The sequence below is a fragment of the Centrocercus urophasianus genome, unplaced genomic scaffold (genome assembly GCF_019232065.1).
Source record: "Centrocercus urophasianus isolate 14NV4802_14NV808 unplaced genomic scaffold, USGS_Curo_1.0 seq_21, whole genome shotgun sequence".
Lineage (NCBI taxonomy): Eukaryota > Metazoa > Chordata > Aves > Galliformes > Phasianidae > Centrocercus > Centrocercus urophasianus.
The window spans coordinates 10,587,754-10,600,489 of NW_024884767.1; the positions used below are offsets into that span (position 1 = coordinate 10,587,754).

A 12,736-nucleotide genomic window follows, 5' to 3' on the forward strand; every position below is an offset into this window, starting at 1 on the left:
CCCCCCCCCCCCCTCCCCCCACCCCTCCTCTCCTCTTCTCTCCTCTCCTCTCCTTCGCTTTCCTTCGTTTTCCTTCTTTTTTTTTTTTTTTTTAAGTTAACTGAGATCACTCCGTGTAACATTTGGGAACTGATCTCCATACTAACCCTTCTGGATTCAGTGCATCTTTGCACTTAGAACAGTTGCTGTTGGTCTTGTAATTGACTTTACACTTGTGAATATGACTTGACATAATGATTTGCAGTTTACAGTTTCTAGTATGATTTGTGGGTGGTACTATCTTATCAGGTCTCTTAAAAAATAAAGTTTAACTCACCTCTGATTTACCTATCAGAATGAAAACAGAATAATAGCACCATTTACTTCTTTTTTCTCATGTTGGTGTTGGGATTTCAGCACTGCACTTGTGCTGTGGCTGTCATGTGAGGACTCCTGAAGGTGGGAAGGTTGAAGGTGGGAAATGGCTTTGCCTTCTCTCAGGAAGCTAATCTGGACACTACTGTCCAGAGCACTAAAGAAGATGCTTTGGAAAGTATCAGAATGCACAACAACCTTCCCTTGCTTTCTATGTAGGTGTGACAATGTTCTTTTCCTCCTGCTCCCCATTCAGTACAGAACCTGGTTATAACATGGACTTATGGGCAGAAACAAGTAATAAAGGGCTGGACTCAGCTACCAAGAAAGATACCTAGCACAAATTCATATGCTTGAGGGATCAGAGACAAACCCAACCGGCTGGCAGATGACACCAGGCCCATGGGAGGTCCAAGGCCCTCCTGGATAAACAGCTAAGGGACAAGTGGGGTATTTCAGATGCAGTCATATGGTAAGCAGCAGATCCAAGCCTTTATCTCTCTGAATTTCACTTATGTAGTCACATGCCATGTGTAGCCCTCCAGTCTACTGGTACCACAAGCAACAGATTTCCCATCTTTACCTCTTATTGCAACACGAATGGCTATATTGATATAAATATAGATTTTGAACAGCATGTTTTCCTGAAGCCCAGATTTTTCACCTGGGCTGATGGCTTCACTTTTTTTTTTTCTTTTTTTTTCTTTTTTTTCCAGGATGCCTGTTACTTTGATTAATTCTATTTCCACTGGGTACAAATGAAACACTTAAGTCCTAGATGGATAGAGCAATGTTGAGAATCACTACTAATAAAAAAAGTTGTTACAGAGTTTTTGTGCAGTAAGTTCTGCTGTGTCAAGATGATGGTAAGCTGAGAAAAAATGAGATATAACCCCTCAGGTTTTGCCCTCTAAATGCCACACTCCAGCATCAACTGTAGTGGCCCCCTCTTTCTGGGTGATTTTTCAGTGATTTTTTCAGGGGGGTGAGTGGGCCTTTGTTTCTTGCACCCAATGCTCTCTGAGGACACCAGAGTAAATAGTGTCTTGCAATAAAACCATCTGTTTCAAATTGCCCTCTTCAGAAGTTATGGTGCCAGTTTTTTTCATTTAGATTCACTAGTAATATCACCTCTTCAGCTACAGAGTTGATCTGTGGCCTCAGGAATTCCGTATTTGATATTTTCATGCTGCCATGTATCCCTTGTAGAAACACATACCAGCGATTTTTTTAGATAACAACTTTGCACATTCACACTGCTGCTCTCTTATGGAAGCACTACTCACCCTCATATGGGAAACACACTCAGTTTCCTGATGTTATACTTTTCAGTTTCAGCTGTTTGTTTTGCAAAGTGCAAGAACAGTCAAGCAGTTCTGGTGTCTCAGCAAACAGAAAGCACAAAGTGGTTGTTTGTTGTTTATAAATAATCATGTATCACCTGGCATAAAACTTCTCAGGGATTTTGGTCTCATAATACAAATCTTTTCCTGGGACATTGCTTGGAGTGTGAAGACCTTGTAAATAAACGATACTAAGCAGCAGTTAGCAAATACCTCACACTTGTTTATCTATGCAGAGAACTTATCTTCTCTGTGTAAAAGAGTGCTGCAATCATCTTTAAACCTGTTGGTTGTGTTCTCTTTATTCCAAACAACTTCCAGAGTGGGACTGAAGCCCAGCAATGCTGGTTTGTGGGAGTATGATGCTGCATGCTTCCTCTGCATCCTCCATCAAGCACAACTCAGTTCTGGCCTGCAGCATGTCAAGGGCAGGGTCAGTGAGGAAAACAGGATCCCATGGTCTGGCTACTGCTGGAAAGCTATGAGAGCAGTTGTATCTTGTTCAGTAAGAAAATGAGATGAGAAATTATGTAGACAGTATGGATCTATTATGTGAATAATTGCGTGAATAATCGTGTATTTGCTCCGTATACTTTTAGCACTGGTCTACTGTCCCTTGGCCTCTGCTTTGAAACCCTGAGCTGTACTCAGATGGGTTGGCAGCTCACTCCTGTTCAGGATTTCTGAAATTCATTTTGTTCATACTCTTTGCAATGGTTTGACACCCTCTGCTCTATCCTTTACTTCCAGGGAATTACGCCTGAAGTGAGATTGCATCCCTGCAGAAGAAAGGCCAGTTTGGGGGAATGAGGACATGCAGGATCTTGTCCAGTAATTATACTACTAGATCAAAAATCTTGTCGTAAAGTAAGCCTCTTTTGCAAGAGATAAATGTTATTATTATTAATAATACTTTAGACAGTGCAGTTACAGCTTAATGACATAATTGTGCCCTTTGATGGAACCCTTTATCCAGAATCTCAGAGGGTTAAGGGTAATGAAGTTGGTGTTGCTGAACTCCAGGGACAGATGTAGAAACTGAGGCACACAACATTTCTTAGTCCACCTTTTCAGATAGATTATGGAACCTGTAGCAGACAGCCCATAACTTTTCTGCCACTGCATCTCTGTCTTTAGCCACAGCCTGGAGATGAACAGCTATAACTCAGAGAAAAGGCACTGTGCACTGTGCTTCTCACGGTTTCTGGGCTTTGAGATGCACAGAAATGCTGGATCCTGCTTCTTTCTCATCAAGAAGGTTATAAAGAATTCCTGTGCTGTAGACATGCCTTGAATGGTGCAGATAGAGGCAAAGACAGACATGAAAATAAAACATTAAACAGAGTCCTATCTACAGGAAATTCTTGTTATTTATTGCACTGCATGGTTGCTCATTAAAATCACTCCCTGAAGCACTCATGAAGCAAAGAAGGCACTCCTCCTCCCAGGGTAACCCTGTGCCTTCAATTTATCCTTCACGAGTGTTGAATGTTGTTTGATTGCGAAGTGGTTTAACTCTGGATGATAACTACCATGTGTAATAAAGAACCATACATCGATGTGGTCATTCTCTGCATGTAAGGATTGAGAAGGGAGTTAGCAAACAGTCCAAAGGCATATTGAGTCAGATTTTGTTCCTGTACAGCAGAAGAAGTTTGCTTCAGGTCAAGTCTGGGGTCACAGACAGGCCAGCAGAAGTCAAGTTCCCAGTGTCAAAACCCTTCATTTACAGCATTGCCATCTCAGTTCCCCTTCCTTTACACCCCATGAAGACACAGCCACCCTCTACTCCCTGCAGGTACAGAATGAAAACCTACAGAAATCAGAGGCGATGTCTGCTTGCTGAAGGTATTCATCTTTCCCGTTTGTTACCATCTCTCTCCCTGCTCTTCACATGTTTCCTCTGCACTAGAGTAATCAGTAGGAATTTCATTCTCTTGCAGAGGCTATTTTTCAAATTACTTCATGGATAGCTATCAGGGTGCCAAAATAAACAGTATCTTCTGATGATCAGTATCGCTACAGAGATCTAGATTAAACTGGATATCCTTGTTATTTTTTTTCTTTCTTTGCACTTTCCCAACCCCTCTCTAAGGCCAGCAAAGCAGTTGCCTTTCTGAAAATTCTTGGGTCACCGTGACTCATGGGCAAACTCAGTGCCTGAGATGCATTCTCTGAGGCTGATGTCTGGGTTGTCTGAGGAGGCAGAGGGCACTCTGCTTCCTCAAGTGCTGATGTTCTGTGGTTAGTTGCTATAGAATCCCCAAAATATTAAGCTGATGATGACCTTCTGACTTGCTGAAACTCATGCCTCTCGCATCTCTATCATAGTATTTCTCATAGCATCAAATACAGAGATTGCTTCAATATTTTGCCAGGATGTTACTTATACTCTTTGTCCAGCTAATGTTTTGCTTCATAGCCATATGCAGCCTATAGGAGAAGTAAACAAGAGAGAAATACTTTGGGGAACAGATAAGGGCTTTTTATGTCTTAAGAATAAGATAGTGCAACATCACAAGAAAGTAGTGGGAAAAGTCCAGCAATTATGCCTGGCAATTCTTAGGCATTCCCTATGTGTGAATCTGGATCTGAATGAATTACAGCCAGTGTAAGCAAGCTTGTTGAAAAGCTGTATTTCTGTTTCTCTCCAAATTGCTGAGCAAGCAGAAGCACCAAGTGGGAGTGGGAAGTGATAGGCAGGGCTGTTAGATGTTGACAAGCTCTGCCAAATCATGAATAGATTGAGCGCACTGAGACTGAAAAAAAGATCCTCGCTCTTCATACCCCACATCTGACCAGGGTCTACAGTAATGCACAGGGAACAGCATACAAGTAAATACCCTGAGAACCCTTGCCCTGGCATCTGATGGCTGTCTGCAGCTCAGGATGCTGGTTTCTAAGTCTCAGCAACTTCTTATTCTTTCAAGAACTTACACAAATGACCACTAGTACCCTGTGGTGGAAGAGGATTGGGAAAGGAATTTGTAATGGTTTGGGTAGAGGAAGGATAATTACATGCTAAAGCTTGCTGTTCCTAAGAACATAAAGGATTTGGGAAGAGAGAAAATATTAGTTCTAGAGCAGAAGTTCCTGACAGGTGGAACGTGGCAGCACTACAAAAGGGTAGCAGCTTGGCAAGGCTTATTCTTCAGAGTTAGAAGAAGTGTAAAGAGATAAAGGTGTAAACCATGACAGGGCATCCAGCTGACATCACAAATGACTCTCCTATCATTCCCTTCCATAAAAAGAAGGGTGGAGAAAGAAAGCAGCAACAGTCTGACACATACCAGAAATCAGAGGACAGTTGTTTTATGTCTGGGAGAATACGAAGAGGTTTATTATCAAGCTTGTCTGAACTTCATAGCAACTGAATGGAGCAGTCTGCAGGACTTCAGCAAGATCTTTACTACTTCTTTGAGTTCAGAAATTGCTCGCACCACCCTATGTTTGTTTATTGTTTCTACAATATGTATGATTTTTTTTGTATGCTGTCACTATTTATCTATGAAACTATTTGATATCTTCTTTTTGAATATTGACCAGAGATCCTAAACAGCTAATAATCAAGTTTTATGTGCAGAAGCCCAAGGGAGCTTCCACAGTTTTTCACGAGACATGAATTCTGGGCCTTTGGAAGAAGGTTACTAAAGTCAGAAGGAAACAAGAGCATTCTGTGTTATAACCTCAGTACTATCTTGTATCTGTACAGTCAGGCTTTAACCAGCTTTAAAGCACAATGTGGAGTGTTGCACTCACACTTGCACTGTGTTCCCAACAGCCTCAACAAAAAGCCTCCAACATCATCACTAGTCCATGTTTACAGAGTCAGCCTTGTCCTCAGAGAATGATTTTCAGAAGGCAACAAACAAGAAAATAAAACCAGGCAGTAATTTCGCATGATCTAACATTTGCTTCAACAGGTTTCTGCTCTGAAACTGACTCCAGGGCCTATGCTGTTCCAGTTATTGCCATCACACAGCACTTGCACAGCTTTAGTTTCACAACAGTCAGCAGGTGTAGTGACGTAGGGTGCCCTACACTGTCAGCAGATCACATTTAAATTAGGAGCTAGTCCTGGAGTTAAAAAAGAGAACATGCACACACAGAAAAGAACAAAAACAAAAACAAAAAAAAAGTACTAACAGTGACAAGGTATTTCTACAGCTCTTTTTGCTTCCTTTGGGCCAAATCGTGCTTACCGCACTTATGGCAAAGCACTATTATATTCCTGCTTAACATGCTACTTGAGCAAGCACTTCATCTACCAGCTGTCCTAATTTCCCTGGCAGTTCTTTTCCACGTCATTAAAGGGACTTGCAATGCTTGTAAGGCCGTTCTAATTTAATGAGAATGCAGCATGGCAGATGATACTGTTTTATTGGTGTCCATATCTTATGGTGAAAGGATGACACAGGAATCTTGGCCTGGTGGATATCACCTATTAAAAGAAAGTAGTGAAAAAATATGTATCCTACAAGGTGACCAAAGTAACTAGGATTAAGCTCCTCACATCTCAGACTGAGATCTCAGGAGAAAGTTGAATACAGCATTGCTTCCGAAAATAAATAAGCTAACAAATAAAGACTAACAAAAAAAGAAATGAAATTGGTCCCATTTCTTGCATGTAAAAGACCTTATAGACTTGAGGTGAGCCTTTTGACAGCCAGGGCTGTCATTTCCAGCTTTGGAACAGCTTTTGTTTCTTATGCTTCCATACATTGGTTCATTAACACTTCTCAAGGCTAGCAAGAAACATTTATTTTGATTTTTTTTTTTTTTTTTTTTTTTTGCATGGGTGTGTGGGGGGGATGGCGGAGGGGAATTGTGAAGAAATTGTTTGCTGAAAAGAGGTCCTTGCCATCCTGCAAGAAGTGATAGAAGCAGGTGGTAGGGCAGGCCAGGACAATGGCTGCTGGGCTTCTGCAGCAGGTGGCAGCTCTCAGGTATGGGCTGTGCATAAGACTGCTGAGGCTTCCAACAGAAAAAAAATTGGATAAATAAATAGATAAAAGGAAGCTTAAGCAGATAAGAGGGATGCAGAATTTGTTTCTAAGAGGGGGCCTTCAAAACATTGCTGGTTTAATACAGCTAAATGTATAACAATGTCAATCAGCAAAAAAGAATTCCTCCTGGTCTCCACATGCTTGGAAGTGTTTTCTTGAGAGAGGACCACTGCCAGAACAGCTGGAACTTTCTTTCAGTTCAGTGTCAGACTGACAGGGCTGCAGTGTTGAATTGCATGTCAGTGCCTAATGGTGAGTGAAGGACCCTGACACCAGCCATTTGCTTACAGCTCCACTTTCAGTGACTTTCTGCACACAGTGAGTGGAAAGCTGGACCTCAGACTGTATATAGCCTGTTTTACAGGGGTAAAGTCCTTTTTTCTGTGACCACTGGTACTTAATAAGATGCAAAATGTTTTGTTCTGTTTCTATGTGACATCACTGCAAACACTCACCGATAGCTCTGAAAAAGAAAGGTGTGGATTCCTCTCTTTATCTCTCTCCCCCTACTTTGAAACATTTTCATTTTTCTTCTCTTTGCTTGACTGTGTTGTGTTCACTTTCCTCCACTCCTTATCTCCAGAGGCAGATCACAGTTTCTTCCAGTGGATCAGTAGCCATGACAGCCTGCAGGGCCACATGCCGGTATCCTTGTTGAGCAGGACGGACTGTAGGCTGCCCTCCCAGGGGACATCTTCCTGCTGCAGCCAGTGTTGGTGAGTGAGCCCACCATGCTATTTGCACACAGTAGTAAAGGCAAGGCTTGCTAGATGAGAAACAGTGTTCACACTGATATTACCACAGGACTGCAGTCATATGCAGGATGCTTCAGCCATATCCGTTGCAACATCATCATTAAGCTGTTAACTTATTCTTCCCCCAGAAGTTGTTTCTGTTTTTCTTTCCTCTTGCAGTCCTGGATGCACTGCACCAGATGAGACCTCACAAAGCAGTGGTAGCTACTGAGGATGCACATGTCAAATGAAGCTACTGAAGATGTACTCTCCAAGCAAAGTTCTCAGAACCTCTCAGGGAGGAGCAATGATTGTAATGTTTCTTGTGTCCCAAGGTGAAGAAGGGCTTTTCTCTGGGATGATTTCCCGTAAGTTATTTCTCTTTCTGTTACTACTCCAGATACCATGAGAATGAAAGAAGCCAGATATGAGTATACTGTAAGAAACTGAAGTAGGTCTTGGTGCTGCCTACGGGAGAGAGAAAAAACTCTTGTTTTATGTATACAAATTTGCTTCATGTTCAAGCTCTGCTCACGAAAGAATTTATGTGTGTGTATATTCCTGTTCCTGTTCTGCAGTGTAAACTGAAGATAAGCTATATGCAATACAATGATAGCTGTTACACAAAAAATATCAACCCTTAAGCAGACAGATTTATCTTACCTGTTTTTCTATTGGTGGTGAGTTTTGTTGTTATTTGTTTTGTTTTGGTTTGATTTTTCACCCATGAAACTAATGAGATCATAACTTTCTAGTTCATGGTGATGCCAAGGAAATAGGTGGCCATTTGTCATGGTTTTGTGACTTTTGGTTTTCAGAATTCCACATCATAACATCATACAGTGCACTGGATTAAAGTGTTAATGCTCCGATTCCAGGTACCTGTCCCTGTACATCGCAGAAGTCATGGGACCTGGTCCTTCCATGTGGGGCGCTCTCGTGCTGCCTGGCAGTGGGTGCTGGAAGGTGCTTTCCTAGCCATACCAAGCTTTTCAGATATGACTCGATCTCAGGAACTCTCTTTCTCCCCTATATTATTTTATTAATTAGTCTCAATTTCAATTAGATTGTATTATACTGTGTTATCTTGCATTCCAATATAATAGTTAGTTAAATAACTTTTCCTCCATAGATCATTCTTTTCCCTTTTCCTTCCCAATTAGGAGGCAATGTGGTATTTTTTTATTAATTGAGCAAAGTTTGTCAGTTTTGTTTTTTTTTCACAAGAGATGAGATCTTTAGGGTCAGATGTATCAAATACAAAACCTTGAACTCTCACAAATGAGATACAAATTTTTTCTGTACCTAGTTAACTGAAGGTTCTGACTAGACAGGCTTCATTTATTACAGTGAGTGCAATTAAGGTGTTGTAATGCTCCCAGATGCGTGCTCGTGATCCAACTTTTATAAAACCATGATTATGTGCTCAGCAGTGAAGTTTCAGTACTGTTAAAAAGTTACAAAGAAGTTGCAGAAATTAAGATGATAAAATGACACACACTCTTATGCACTCTGATGTTTACTCTTGTTCCTTTGAACTAATTATGACTCAAGCCCTTAACGGACTACATACGTTTTGGCTGCAGATACACTTTTCTTTCAGTATCCTAGCATATAAGTTTGTGAAAGACATTTACTTCCACCAAATGAGAAGGTCTTGTGTCTTGTGGGTCAACCTAACTGAAGCAAAGGTATCAACATGATTCTGTGGTCTTTATGGGGTTCATAGGCTCACAGATAATGAATTAATTCCAAACCAACAGCCCTGATATGTACACCTACAGATAATGGGGCAATTCCTTAACTGTAATAACTCAGAACAGTGATGCTGAATTCGGTAGAAATGTTGGTACTTTTTATTTCATCCAGATTCCAAGAAAAAGTGAGCCTCTTTTATCTGCCTTTCACTTCAATGCTTAAATTTTAAGCTCCATCTGCTTATTTTTAAGTAAAAGACAGAATTCTTTTTGATATACTTCTGATTACATTTCATAATTATTTTTTAATAATGGTTCTAACTCCACTTTTGTATTAGTTTGATTAAATGAAATCTACTGTATACCCACTGCACATTCACACAGGGTCTGAGTTTTTTTTGGAGGTGGAAGTCAAAGAATCATAAAATCATTTGAGTTGGAAGGGATTAGTCCAACCTACAGCTTGAACAGGTGTTCAGAGGCCCATTCATCCAGACCTTGAATGTCTTTAGGGATGTGGCATCCAATACCTTTCTGGGCAACATATTCCAGCACTACTCTGTACTTACTGTGAAAAATTCTTCCTAGTATCCAAATTAAATCTCCTCTCTTTTAGTATGAAACAATTTCACAGTCCTGTTACAAAAGACCCTGATAAAGAGGAGTCTGTCCCCTTCTTTATAATAGCCCCCTTCAGATACTGAAAGGCAACTGTCAGATCTTCCTGGAGCCTTCTCTTGTCCAAGCTGAACAGGTCCAGCTCTCTCAGTCTGTCCTCATAGGATAGGTCTTCCATCCCTTGGACCATTTTTATAGCCCTCTCTGGACACACTCCAACAGGTCCATGTATTTCCTACACTGAGGACTCCACACCTGGATGCAATACTGCAGGTGAGGCCTTACCAGTGCAGAGTGGAAGGGCAGGATCACCTCCCTTGCCCTTCCGGCCACGCTGCTTTTGATGCAGCCCAGGATATGGTTGCCTTTCTGGGCTGCAAGCAGACATTGCTGGCTCATGTCCAGCTACCATCCACCAGTACTCCCAAGTCCTTTTTGGTAGGGCTGTGCTCAATCCTTTCATCTCCCATACTGTTTAGTGAGGGTTGCCATGACCCAGGTGCCAGACCTTGCACTTGGATTTATTGAACATCATGAGGTTCTTTCAGGCTAACTCGGTATTGGTCTCCCTGGATGACATCCTGTCTTTCAGGCATGTTCACAACATCACACAGCTTCATATCATCCACAAACTTGCTGAGGGTGTACTCAATCCCACTGCTGATGCCACTGATAAAAATGTTAAAGAGCACTGGTCCCAGTACTGATCCCTGAGGGACACCACTTGTCACTGATCTCCCTCCAGACTTTGAACTGTTGACCACCACTCTCTGAGTATGATCTTGCAACCAGTTCCTTATGTTCCTTGATTTAACCCATTAAATCCATATTTTTCCAATTTAGAGGGAAGTATGTTATGAGAGACTGTCAAAGACCTTACTGAAGCCAAGATAGGTGACATCAGTGTCTCTTCCCTTGTTCACTGATACAGTTATACCATAATAAATAGCCACTAGGTGGTATGGGGGAGACTTGCCCCTGTTGGAGCTACACTGTTTGTCCAGTCCTTCCTCTCTTCCATGTATGTTCACACAGCTTTCAGGAGTATCTGATCCTGAATATTTCCCAGCAAAGAGATGTGGCTGACAGGTCAGTATTTTTATTGGTAGTCCTTCACAATCTTCTCAAAAATAGGAGTGACATTGCCTTTTTTTTCCATTCACTAGGGACTTCACTCGACAGACATAACTTTTCAAATACTATCAGGAATGGTTTGGCAACTACACCCCTCAGGACTCTGGGATGCACCTCTCCAGGACCCATAGACTTACGGGTGTTCACTTTCTCATGTGGTCACAAAACTGATCTTCATTTATAGTGGGAAGAGTATTTATCCTGCAGTCCACACCTGCCAATTCAGTCTGCAGGGAGGTTGATGGTGGCAGAGTTTGTGGCTGTTATTCACAGTAACTCCAGTATTCAGCATTTTACCTCTAATTGCACTGATTGCTTTTCCCAGCTTAATCCTTGAATGTGCAGTATGGGATTTCAGAAGACTCCCCCGCCCTATATGAAGTTGTCATACTTATTTGTCTAGTGTTAAACAGCAGCTGAAACAAAATGCAATGAAAACATTAAGGAACAAAAATTGTTCATAGGCACCTTAGATTTTACTTACCTATCAACAAAAATGTCACACAGTATTTCAGTGTGTGGGAGTATTATTTTGTGTCCAGAATTCCGTACGAGAAAAGTACTTCCTACTACAGAAAAAGATGAAATTCAAGCTCACAGATCTCTGAAGAGCCATGTGTCTTGTTAAGCTCTGTTCTTCAGAGGTGGTTGTCAAAATCACTGTTTTTCTGCCTACCCTAATCATTGGCTCTTGTGTTTCACTTCTCAGGCAACATCTGCAAAGTGTTCGAATACAGGAACCATTTCACACATTGCTAAGATACTGATGTGATTAATGGTTTTGGGATCTTCACATGATTGTTACCTGTCTGGAACTTTTTCTGCATTTCATCCTTAACCTTTTTGAAGCATAGACAGCACAACGCTGTTCCGTGTTTCTCTCAGTAGTATTTTTGAAAGTATATTGTTCTGTTTAAGTTATGGGCAGATTTTCAGCGGTTTTACACTGCTTTTCATGCAGATCATTGATACAATTGCCACATTGGAATTTATGCCAGCTGAAGATCTTTGCTATTAGACCACATCAGTATACGATTTTCCTCAGTCATCTGATCCAGGAGATGTAAGCGGAAACTCTCTTTACAATAAAAGGATATTTGAAAGTCTACTCTCATCAGCAAAATACTTAGTTGAATCTTAGTGTTTGTGATCAGTGTAATAGCATCTGCTGAAGTGCCGTGCTGATTCAATTTCTCTCCCAGCCCATCTTTCTCTTTGAAATGCAAACACTATCAGAGATTAAACTGCACTAATGCAGATAGTCTTGAAAGATTTATTCAGCAGAAATCATGCAAACATTTCTGCAGCATTTACTCTGATCTGGAGTTAATTTGGCTCATCTTGTTGCCAAGCAATGTCAATTTTAAGCAGTCCGCTGCATCATTCTCTTCCACTGTCCACAGCCACTAAAGCATGGTGCTGTTTGTGTGGGGTGAGGGTGCTGTTTATCAAAGGAACAGGCTTCCACAAAACCACCCTGCAGAACCCTAACGCATGGACAATTAGATGAGTCAAGTGAAGATCTGACCACACCTTTTCCTACTGGGTCCCCCCATGTATGTTCCAGTTAATTGGAGCTTCTGATGAACAAAGATTAAATGCAAATTCCTTGACCAGTGTGTATTACTTCCAGCAAATTCATTTTTTGAAGAAAAATGGTTCAGACAAAGGTCTGCATGACCCAGAACGGAATTTGATTGATATTTTCCAAAATCTTCTGATCTGTCTTTTTTCTTAGCTGAAATTCTGATCTCCTACAAATAAGATTTTTTTGCCATTCGTTTTGTTCATCATCTAATCACTCAGCAAAGTCTGTGTGAAAGTCAATCATTAAACTTTGCCAGGATCAG

At 41.2% G+C, this 12,736-nt stretch overlaps 1 long non-coding RNA gene across 1 annotated transcript in view; it reads left to right on the forward strand.

The window, feature by feature from the left end:
* Positions 1–12,736, forward strand: part of LOC122162544 — a 62,783-nt gene that overhangs the window by 34,513 nt on the left and 15,534 nt on the right. Inside the window, exons 2-3 of the long non-coding RNA XR_006169581.1 lie at positions 7,287–7,419; positions 7,618–7,805. This is a non-coding gene — a long non-coding RNA (uncharacterized LOC122162544). The remainder of the gene's footprint in view (positions 1–7,286; positions 7,420–7,617; positions 7,806–12,736) is intronic.